The 12,253-nt window shown below is 37.7% G+C and overlaps 1 protein-coding gene across 1 annotated transcript in view; it reads left to right on the forward strand.

Moving 5' to 3' along the window:
- NDUFAB1 (NADH:ubiquinone oxidoreductase subunit AB1) overlaps window positions 1–880 on the forward strand; it is a 45,153-nt gene extending 44,273 nt beyond the window's left edge. The window contains exon 5 of the mRNA XM_044089234.1: window positions 696–880. The gene's annotated coding sequence lies outside the window, so the exon portion shown is untranslated. The remainder of the gene's footprint in view (window positions 1–695) is intronic.
- Window positions 881–12,253: the final 11,373 nt, after the last annotated feature.

Below are 12,253 nucleotides of genomic sequence, written 5' to 3' on the forward strand. Positions count from 1 at the left end.
AACCAAAACTAGGAGGCTTGGAATAACACAGTTTAAACAGGCTAAAACAAGTAGTAATAAATGCAGCAGAAAAGATGCAATTGAACACTTTAGAGAACCAGTATCAGAAAAACAAGATGAAGTAATAAGATTAGGAGGAGGAAATGCAAATACTATAAAAAGCAGCTGAGTAAATTTTTGTGGAAAGAGAGAAGGGAGGAATGGAAGAAAATTCAAGGTTAAGAAACAAGAAAATAAGGGGGTTGGCCTTCCTAAATGTTCTCTCTCTATTAGGTAGAATGAGCTAATGAGACTGGACTGGGAGGAATGTCCCGGATCAAATTTACGGTAGGTATGGGCAACTGCAAAGCCATCAAGTTTAAGAACAAGGCAATAATAGGCAACGAGGGTGGGAAAGTTAACAAAAGTGATTTAACAGGCCCAGTAAGGCAGACAATTGCAGTACAACAGTGCAGATTAGTTTATAGCAATAAAGTAAAAAGTAGGCAGCAGACTAAAGTGCAGTAAGTAGTAAAAATAAGCAATCAGCAGCTCAGTGTGAATAAGCTTTCTCATTAACTTGAGTGCCTCTTCATCATTTTTTGCACTGCTGTTTATTACAGTCAGGTGTTTTTATGGAGTTGTTTATGCTGCATGTGTAATGTAAATGGACCCAATTACTAAAGTAAATGTTTTTTTTTTCCCCACTTGCACAGGAATTTCTGTTTTATCCTGCAGTAGCTGAAGATCAGGCAGAAGCGGGCAGGGTGAAAGCTATCGATGTCTGAGCACGTGTTTATACTGTGACTGTCTGCTCCATCATTTGGCCCATTTTAGTGGGGCCATTGTATTTAAGTTGTAAAAATGTTCGACCTCAATAAATAAGTTTTAATAGTGTAAAGCAGTTGTATTTTACTACCCAAATCTTCATTATAGAAAAAGTGAAAAGCACTCTCCCGTTAAATGCAAGTAAATGAAGACACTGGTTTAACATGGAAGTTCCAACTTTTTGTCATACAATTGAGATGATTACCAGTCTGTCACGTAAAAAGGAAAATTAAAACTAAGTATGGCTTTGGTACTGCTAAATATGTGCAGTAATATATGACTGTTAATTTGGTAAGAAGGCACTTGTCTATTAGACTTCCTCCGTAGCATTTTCTTTTTAGCATTCTGTTTTTCCCTCAGTTTTAATGTAAATTGTGTGGGTGTTTAACATACTTTCCCCCTATTGTTTGTGTCCTTAATCTGTGTGTGTGACAACCTTTTGCTTATTTAGAAATTGAAATAATTGACAAGCAACATTTATCTGATAGTGTGCTGTAAATGTTGCACATGTTTTTGTACTGACTCATCACTGGTCAGCATTTATTATGCTGCATTGTGTACTTAGTTTTGTCACTTGAGTTGCATTCCACACCCTCTTGTCAACTGCTTTTGCAGAATAGCGAAGAATTGGTGTGCTTTCCTCTGGTGAAACTGGAAAGCATGTCTCTTAGTACAGCATATTCTTCTTGAACTGCTTAAATTAGGAAATGCAGAAGTGGACAGTTTTTGTGAATGCATGTATTGTAAAGTAGCTTCTAAATGATGTGCAAGTAAACTGTGCAATACTGCATCTCACTTGAATGTCCTGAGATATCTGTACAGAAGAGACTGTTAAATTTATATGTTAACCTATTTTGTGCAACTTTCCAAACTGTAATGTTTTTCACATGCTACAGTTAATGTAGACTTTCATATGTCGACTGTGGTTTTTGAAAATAATTTTGTCATAGTTAACATTCACCACTTTTTTGTTTCATTACAAATTAAATTTCCATTTTCTCACCTGGACTGGTATACTTGTGGCAACGTGTTTCTTCCCGGATGTTTCAGTCTTTGTACCCACCACTTAAATTAATGCACTTGACTTAAAAATGCATGCTGTTAGATTCAGTAATATCTTCAGATCTGGTTTATTATCACACTTGTACAGGATTGACAGCATTTTAGGAACAAATAGCAAGCTTAAATCTAGTGGGAGTTGTCTGCTGTCAAGCTGCTGTAACATAGCATGATCATTTAAGGAAAACCATATGTGAACACAGTAGGATGGTGTGTGCATGTTAAACAGCTTTACTCCCCAGTATTTTTGAACATGATGAGATTTGTTCCTTTTTAATGTTTCTTAATTGCATTTAAACAGATTTACTCTTAATCAGTCATGCATTATGGACTCGTAAGTTGCCTAGACTACCTTCTAAAGTTTGTAACTTTAAAGTTTTCATCATAGTGGTACTCTGTAACAGTTGTTAAAATATACTAATTCAGCTAGTTGTCTGCTCTGCATGTCTTTTAGTTTTTCTTTGTTTCAAACCCTAGTTCTATTTTAGTATATTTGTTCAGTGGCCTACATTAACCTTGTCTGCATGTATTCTGGGCCCCCCCCTTTTCTCTATATTAATCAATGACCTGCCCAAAGGTATCCCACAGGCAACTTGTATACAGTACGCAGATAACTCTACGCTAATATGCTCTGCCTACACTCCCATAGAATTACAATCCCTATCCACTTTCAACAAAGCAGAGAACTGGCTTAATAATAGTGTCTTATTGAACCCAAACAAAACCAAACTACTACTTTTCTCCCCCACCCGTAAGCTAACACCACCAATAATTAGTCTCTTCTAACAATGGCACCATAATTGCTCCTAAACCTTGCACTAAACTACTAGGTATAATCATTGATAATCTGAATTACGATGCCCATGTAGACAAAACCATAAAAACAGTAAACAAAAAATATAATCCATTTACAGGATTAAAGAAATTCCTAACCCCAAATACCAGAACCGCCATAGCTCGCACACATCTTCTGTCATCCCTTCCCTATGCCTCACCCATCCTCACAAATCTATCTAAATCAAACCTCAACAAAATCACCAGCTGCTATAACAAAATAGCAAGTTTTGCCACAGGCTCAGCATACAGAACCCACCACTGTCATAATCTTCACAAGTTAGGCTGGCTAGAACTACCCAATCAAATATACTATAACCAACTTGTAGTTATTCATAAAATCCTCTATCAACCTACCAGTACCCCTATTCTGACTAATATTACCCCCTATAGCAACCTAGCATCCCTCCGCTCATCCAGCAGAATGCTAGTACAAATGACGAAAGTCAACAACTCAGCCGGAGATTCCTTATTCTCCAACTCTGCTGGAAAAAAATGGAACTCCCTTCCTACTGAACTAACCGCTAAGTGCTCCTTGCCTCAATTCAAAATATCTCTAAAGACACACATGCACAGTGACTGGCTATGTCCATGTCTAAACCCATACAATAATCAGACTGAGGTAAGACAAAAAATAAGTCATGCTCATATCTAAACCCTGACTAACCACCCTGACTAACCCAAAATATACCAAGACACAATTAAACCAAACTTGGCTCGCAAATGTGATTACCCTGATTTTTTTTTTTTCTTCCCACACCTTCATACTATACATTTTTTTACTCTCTTCTATTCTCTCTAATTTCCAATATCAGGAAAATAACTTATTCTGCCCATACTAAATAAACCCCTCCTTACCTAACCTACCTTCTCTTAATCATCCTTACTTTCTAACTGAAAATCCTTTTTCTTTGACACTTCTCTTATGTCATTGTTTTCCCTGTATATTTATTCCATCACAAACGATGTTTTTTTATTTCCTATCTAAATGTAACCTTAATTTGAATTTGTCACTGTTTTATTGTTAATTTTCTAGATTTCTCTAACCTGCATTTTAAGTGTTACTAAATTTTTGTAAAGTGGAGCTTTTCTCCCCGGGCCTCTGCTGAAAATGCATATGTATCAAGTCGGACTTTCGATTAGGCAAAACGGTCAGGAGGAAAGAGAAACAAAGCAGGAGCTGTAAATATCAGCAATACTGTTCAACAAAAGTTCAAAATGCACGTTAAAATCCAATAGCTAGCATAAATCACGATCCACAGAGGTATCAGACAGAATAGTTTATTTCACATTGAGTAAGCGCTTTCACCTAAATGGCTTCTTCGGACTCGTACAACTCACAACTCTTAATTGATTTGGTGCTGCGGTAGCGTTGTCGCCTCACAGTTAGACGTTGCCCGTTCGATTCTCAGTTAAAGCGTCTACTGTATGACGACATGCGTGAATGGGCGTTCCTTCGTTGAAGGTTGTGCGTTAGGCCCGGCAAGCCAGCATATAAAACTCTACTGCCAATCATTAGCGGACCGGAGTTCCGCTGTGGCGACCCCTAACCGGGAAAAGCCGAAAGACACACACATTAGGCGGGAGGGAAACCTATCAATTAAAACACTTGTTATCATATTAACATAATAAAAATCTCAACTGTGCAGTAATATGCTTAAAAATATATAAAAACAGATCAACATTTAATATGGTACTATAATAAACAATATGAAAAAATATATATAAAAATATCAGCAGTTATAAAACTTTATTATTAAAAAATACACATATATACCACTCAAAATTCATCATATAAAATTCCACTTATGCTTAAAATGAAATACATAATGACATACACATACATACTATAAAAAATGTAGAGAGAGAAAAGGACCTATCTCTTAGTGTTAATATTTATTTATGGGCTTTCAACCTTCTCATTTTTAAAAATGGTTTGACTGATAATTTAACATTAAGCCCTGGAAACACATCAGATCTAAACTTCATAATCCATATATTCTCTCTGCTTTCAGTATGCGTCCTTATGTCTCCACCTCTAATACTAACATCCATTTTCTCTACTATTCTAAAGTTAAAGATGTGATTCGGACCAAATTCAAGCACATGCCTAGCTAATGCATTGCTTTTATGCATCATCCTAATACTATAGAGATGTTCACGTATACGATCTTTCAAGCATCTATTTGTTTTTCCTATATAGAATGATGTGCAGGCAAGGCAAGTAGCAAGATAGTGGATGTACAGTCCCCATTTACTTTAAAAAAATATCTGTGATTACTAACAGGATGTATAAATACTGCATTAGAATCAATATGTGAACAAAAATTACAACTGCCACAACTAGAAGTACTAAAAGATTGAGAAAAAACAGTATAATTCCTAGGCCGCTTGTCACATAATAATCTTTTAAGGTTCTTCTTATTCTTGTATCTGAAATGTGGAACATCACCTAGCCTCTCTCTAACATGTGGGTCCACCATTAAAATATTCCAATGTGCCTTAACCACATCTTTGATGATCCAAACATGATGGGTATAAAAAATTGAGAACGCCTCTTTATTAGAGAGAGTTCTACTATAGCTAGTTGTATCTGTTAAATTAGTGACTATTCTTTTATCTGAAAAATAGGGTGCCGCCAAACTAACCGCATGTCACAAAAACCATCAATACCTTTAGAAATATCATCTTTCTCATTTCCTCTCTGCAAAAGCCTTTGAGTTCTGCAAGGTCACAATCAAACCCAGTTGAACTCTGATTATATCTCGAAATCCTCATCGCCTGTCCCTTGATAATATTAAATAAAAATATATTGTGGGTGCGTACTATGGCGGTGTAAGATCGTATTAATATGACAAGGCTTCCTAAACACACCAGTGTTAATTAATCCACTGGGTAATTTCTCTACAAATACATCTAAAAATGATATCTTTGTGGTTGATGTCTCATGACTAAACTTTAAATAGTTAGTAGAAGAATTGATTTGTCCAATAAATTCATACAACTCGATGGTGGAGCCTTTCCATATCAAGAAAAGGTCATCTACAAAACGTCTATAGAATAAAACATGTTCTATAAAAGCTGGTAACTGACTCCTAAACTCATGTTCCCATTCAGCCATAAATAGATTAGCGTAGCTATTAGCACATGGTGTGCCCATAGCTACGCCATCTTTGTGCAAAAAACATTTCCCTTCAAAATAGAAAATATTATTATTTAAAACTAACTGCAAAAGGGAAGTCAATAAACTAATTTTGCAATTCTGACATGGAGACACGCTTCAGGTGTCTGGCAAGCATTTCTAAGCCTACCTGATTAGGAATAACAGTAAAAAGGGACTGCACATCCATAGTCACAAAAATCAATCCTGTTGTATCTATTACATCTTTAAGACAATCATAGAGATCTATCAAAAATTGTCTAGTATCCTTTAAGATATACATATTATTATCTACTATTGGTCTCAAATTATTTTCTATAAATATCGAAGCTGGCTCTCTAATCCACCCCCTTCCAGCTACAATTGGTCTTAGAGGTGGATTTTGCAGATCTTTATGTATTTTAGGACGTCCATTTATTAAAGGAATCAATGGTGAAGGCACATCTAGAAACAAAAAAAGTTTACTATCAATCATGTTGCTGTTCAATAATCCCAGCAAAAATGAATGTACTTTATGAGAATAAAACACTACCATATCAATTGCTAATGGTGTATAGAACTGATTATTCCCAAGCATGGATAACATCCTGTCAACATAATCAGTATCCATTACTACTATACCACCACCCTTATCTGCTGGTCTAATTGATAACGTAGTATCATTACATAAATTCTTGAGAGCATTATTCTCTTTAAATGTTAGGTTATATTTCTTTCATGCCCGATTACTGTTGCTATCTCTTATCTTGTACAGATCATCCTCAACAAGTTTGCTAAATGCTGACAACAGTGGGTGTAGTTGTGGTGTGAAAACACTGGGGCGTTGGAAATGTGTACTAGGTGCAGGATATCCGTAGTCTCCAAAATATAACCTTAGATAGATTGCGTACATATAGTTTAAAATCTCTTATTGTTTCTTCAAAGACACTACCTGTAGTAGGTATAAAAGATAGACCTTTAGATAACACTGTTATCTCATCTGATGTCAGAATATGAGAGGAGAGATTAAACACTCTTTTTTCCCCTCCCTTTGCCTTCCCACATCTTCTTTATATTCTTGTTCAGAGGTTGTTCTATTGACAGCTTTCGCTTCTGTCTTCCCTTGCTCAATGATCTGCCCCGCCCTTCCCTGTGATCTTCCCTGATGGGAAAAGGATGTGAAAGATTAAATACAGGAATATCAATCGTCTTAGACGTACTAACACTGCTATTAGGCATTTGTCTCAAAGATGCATTAATTTTACTCCTTACAATAGGTTCAGGAGTAGGATTTACCTCAATAGACTTGTTAGAACCATGTGAAACTATTATAACATCTGATGTGCAATCAATACTACTGTTAGTAGAAGCAGGTGTAACATTTAAAATGCTATTAACAGTACTTTTAGATGAATCGGTTACTGCATCCTTATTAGACTCGGTTTCTAGTGCTATAGCAGGTCGCTGGTTGCAGTTCACTTTGCAGTGCGCACTGTCTATAGGCTGAGTTTTAGAATGCAGTATGTCATCAGTTTTTAGTGCAACATCACTAGTCACATTCAAGCTATTGAAACCAGTGACTGTTCTTGTAACTCTCGGCCAAGTAAAGATATGGCCCAATCTAAAATCTGAAATATCTCTTTGTAGCTTGTGTTTCTTCTGTGAGAGAAGCTTTCTCTCATATTGGTTGATGTTATCTAAAATGTTACCAAGACTGTCATCTAAAAGTTTCTCAGGAAATCGCTCGTAGAGTAACTTCTGTTGCTCTACAACATGCGATCTTAGTGATTCTTCAACAGGTAGAAAAAAGCTGTTTAACAATTCCATATACTTGACTAACCTCGATGTTTAGCTGCTGCCATTGGTACAGCAGCTCCGGATATGTTGTGCCAGTTGTCGGCATTTTCAAAACGCGTAACCCTCTAGGAATTATTCTTCTTTGTATACAGACGTCGAAATGCAGTCGCTGAGACTGCAAGCGTTTCAGTTTCAGTAAATCCATTTTGATTTTGTCCAAAGAGGTGCGTAGTTCTTCTCTGTTGAAAATAGACTCAGAATGATCCGTAGCATCACCACTGTCCTCGTAGAGTGCTAGCGGATTAACGCGCTCACGCAAGCAGTCAGCAAAACGCTCTGTGATAGGTTTAGTTGTCACAGAGCTATCCGTTGAATTCTTAATAGTATAAGGCAATTCAATTTGATCAGACGCTCCTTCTGCCATGTCTCCACTAGAAACTGGGAAAATAAAGTCGTTGAAAGTGTGGAGTAAACTCTCCTCCAAACATACACACAAGTTAATCGAAAGGCAAAACGGTCAGGAGAAAAGCGAAACAAAGCAGGAGCTGTATATATCAGCACTACTGTTCAACAAAAGTTCAAAATGCACGTTAAAATCCAATAGCTAGCATAAATCACGATCCACAGAGGTATCAGACAGAATAGTTTATTTCACATTGAGTAAAAAATACACACACACATATATATATATATATATATATATATATATATATATATATATATATGTCATTATGTATTTAATTTTAAGCATAAGTTGAATTTTATATGATGAATTTTGAGTGGTATATATATATATATATATATATGTGTGTGTGTGTATTTTAACTGATATTAGGGTTGCCACCTTTCTACTGTGCCATTTCCTGACAAGCCCCGCCCCATGCACAATCAAGCCACACCCATTCCTTTTAATAGCCACACCCCTTTACTCTAGCACCCTTCAGCATAAGTCTTTAATATCACATACAGTTACCAATAAGTAGAAAAATGTGCAACGAGTCAAAAGTAAATAAAAAAAACTTTATTTAGCAATACTTCAAAAGGTTCACTACATACAACAGTACATCACACACAAGCATGGGAAAACTAAGCCCAAGTCTCATATCACAGGTAGTACTAAAATGGAAATACAATTAAATATTAAAAACACCAGTTCATTCAAAGCAGTACATTAAGGGTTCACCACACACAATAGTAAAAGAAAAGCAACTGTTTAAAGTATCTTCAGTTTTGCTAGAAATCATTGCTTATACTTGAAGCTATATTTGGCATTTGATCTAGCAGCCTCAAGTAATGGCTGGTTATTTCTCACAAATGAATAAAATTGCGAACAACTCATGTTAAAGCTTAGCTTGACCTGCAACTCTGCCTTCACAAGTGACACAAGCATTCTATTTCTTACATCAGTCCACACATTCCCCATAAGTGAAAAAACCCTTTCCACAAAGCTGTTGCTGGGGGGGGGGTTGAAAGAGCAAACTGCACCAGTCTGTAAAGTGGCTTGCAGTCTGGAGCTTTACTAAAAAGTCACCCAGCGATCACTTACAGATGCCTCTGTCATCTGTAACAGGGCTGGCAATGCAGCAGTTAAAGTACAGTAGTCTGAGTAAAGTGCTTCAATGTCCACATCCAATTTGAAGAGGTCTGCAACTGTACGCAGTTCTGGCCAAGTTACAGGATGTTGGAGGCTGAGGACCTGCATAGCTTTAAAGGGACTATTATCATAGTCAAACCACTTCTGTAGGTAACAAAGTGCTTTACTGTAAAAATCACAGAAGGTCCTACAGACCTGCTGTGCGACAGCTGGAGTAAAGTGCTGTAAGGCAGATGAAACTTTAGTACCAAAGAACTGGTCATGTAGCCTTCTCTGCAACTCGTCTTTTAGATTTTTCATCACGGTGTACAACTCTGGAGCAGAGAGAGTGTTACTTTCAAGTTTTGCTATAGACTTGTGGAATACCTGCAGGATGTAGTACATTAAATGTATGTAGCACTCTGCCTCAGACACATCCCCACTGATGCCCTCCTCATCGGCCTCCACAAATTTCCAGATAAGTGGGTGACAGTCCTCAGGCCCTTGACTAATAAAATAACTTTTAATAGCAGGCCAACATTTTACCAGCCTTGCCACAGCTGGGAACAAAGACAGCCACCTTGTTACAACATGTTGCATTATTTCCTTAAAGTCCTGGTCTAGGAAAGAATAGAAGCCTTTCAACAGTGCCATTTTTTTTAGCAGATGCTGAAAACTCACTATGTACTTTCAAAACCAGAGTCTCCACATCAAACTTTGCAAGGGCCTTGCTTGCATGCTTGGCACAGTTATGTATTACATGGCATAAACAGTTTGCTGCAATGATGTGAGGCACCTCAGATTTCAAACTTTTAAAAACAGACCTGTGCTTTCCATAATTGACTGAGGCATTGTCTGCAGCATAGCTAGCAATGTTTTGTTCTTTGAGTCCTTTATGCACAAGGATGTCCTTTATTCTAGTAAAAGATACATTCAGAACTTTCGTTATGATCCTCATAGAAATCAAGGAGTTTCTGTTGTGTGCCATGGGTGTGAGTAAAGTACTGAATAACTAAAGGGAACATTTTTCTGTTCCCTTTATTGGATGCATCTGATCCCACTGAGAAATAGGAATTGCCAAGTTCCTGCAGAAGGAGCTCCTCTGAATGAGGTGCACGAACATTCATGACAATACTCTCAGATTTTGTCTTCCCACAGGTGAATTTCGAAGCCAAAGTAGAATCAGGGAAGACTGTCGGTGCCAGCTTACCTCCACAATCTATGGATACATATGAGTGACCATGTTTCACTCCATGATAGACTGCTGTCACTTCAGCTGCAGTGACTTTGGAAGCTTCACTGGTTACACTACGTGGCTGAATAAACTTGGTCATTACGAGGTTCTGCCGTTGGAGCTGAAGGCTTTGATGATGTTTGTCTGACTTCTGATGGCTTTTCAATGCCTTTTCCCCATCCCATTTTACAGTGAAAGTTGTTCCACAGGATGTGCACTTTGCCATGGCATATGCATTTGGAACAGGTCGCACCCATGAGTAGCTTTGCTCCCACACCTTATTATAACTGCAGAAATATCTCTTAGGAGACGCGCTTTCAGCCTCTTCTTGATGATCCATTGACCTTTTCCTGAACATGATTCCTGTAGGATCCTTGCTAAACACTACAATAAACCAAAACAGCTATTAATAGAAAACCAAAACACTTGTGACCAACACCAGTGCCTGGTGGGGCCTGTGTCAGTCAGTAGCCACTAGCCAGAGTTCACATTCACATGTGAATCTCCAGACTTTCACACCCTAGTAATACCAAGTTGGTATAGGGAAAAAAAAATGAGACTCCTCATGAAAAATTACAGTGAAGGTAAAACAATGAAAGGCAGAAGCAACTCCTGTCTGAGGGACTTGCAGCTGTTACACATGAACCTGGTGTGACAGCAGAATATGCACAGAAGGCATTCAACTGTGTGTAAAACACATGGGTCAGACACTACAGCAATGCACCAAATTAAGACCCTCTACTTTTATGTAGAACCCAGTGCAAACGTTATCCAGCTGAGTCTGAACACAGCAAGAAAGTTCAGGCATACTGTGGACTGACAAGATAAAGATGAAATACATGGCAGCTCAGCAATCATACCCTCTGGCTACAATTGTAATAACTTGCATAAAGACAAACAGGACATAGTGTGGGCCGACACAATGATAAACATGAAATATGCAACTCTGCAATCATAATACCCTCTGGCTGCAACAGTAATAACTTGCATAATGATAAGAGACCGTATGGGCGGACAAAGATGAATTCCGTAGCCCCACAATTCCAGATGCAACACCCCATATTAAGTGCAAAGCACAGAGACCAGTCAACTTGGGGCTGGTTTCTCCCCCTTTTCCACTCCAGATCCTCACCACCACCTCCTCCCACTGGCACAGTTAGAGTTGAGCATAGTGGCCAAGTGAAGACCTCGAGCACCTTATTTATCAAACAGTGCTTTGGGCCCCTGCTAAAGCAGTTGAGACACACTTGAGATCTAATTTATATACACAAGGGAAAGGCTGGCACAAGTTTACTAACTATGCCCCCCTTTTCCCCAGACTACAACATAATCAGCCAGCTACTCCTTATAAGCAACTTTAAGGCCCTAACAAAGTGTGTTCAGTCTTACTGTGCAATAGTAATAAACATTGCTAGTTTGACCAATGCCAAGGTAGTGGCCCAGTGTCACTAAATAAATATTTAAGTCGTCTCAAAACTTAAATATCTACACAACAAAACATTAGAAAATATCCTGTGTATATTCACTGTAACAAGCTCAAAACCACATGAGATATTTCACATTGACAGTCCCAAAGAAAAGCAACTACATTAAGCCTTGCTATATACCCAAGACACCTAGGAAGAAACACTGGTCAAGGTAAACATCACGGTGATGATAGACTAGAAAAGACAGTTCTACAGTCCAAGCATCCTATACAAATCATGTAATCATATATTCACTGCAACATCAAAAATGAGCTAAGGTTTGGTATAGACGGTATACCCTAGAAAACACAGATAAAAGGTAAACAGTTGTGATGACAAACTAG

The sequence above is a fragment of the Protopterus annectens genome, chromosome 12.part0 (genome assembly GCF_019279795.1).
Source record: "Protopterus annectens isolate FY-2018-M chromosome 12.part0, PAN1.0, whole genome shotgun sequence".
Taxonomy (NCBI): domain Eukaryota; kingdom Metazoa; phylum Chordata; order Ceratodontiformes; family Protopteridae; genus Protopterus; species Protopterus annectens.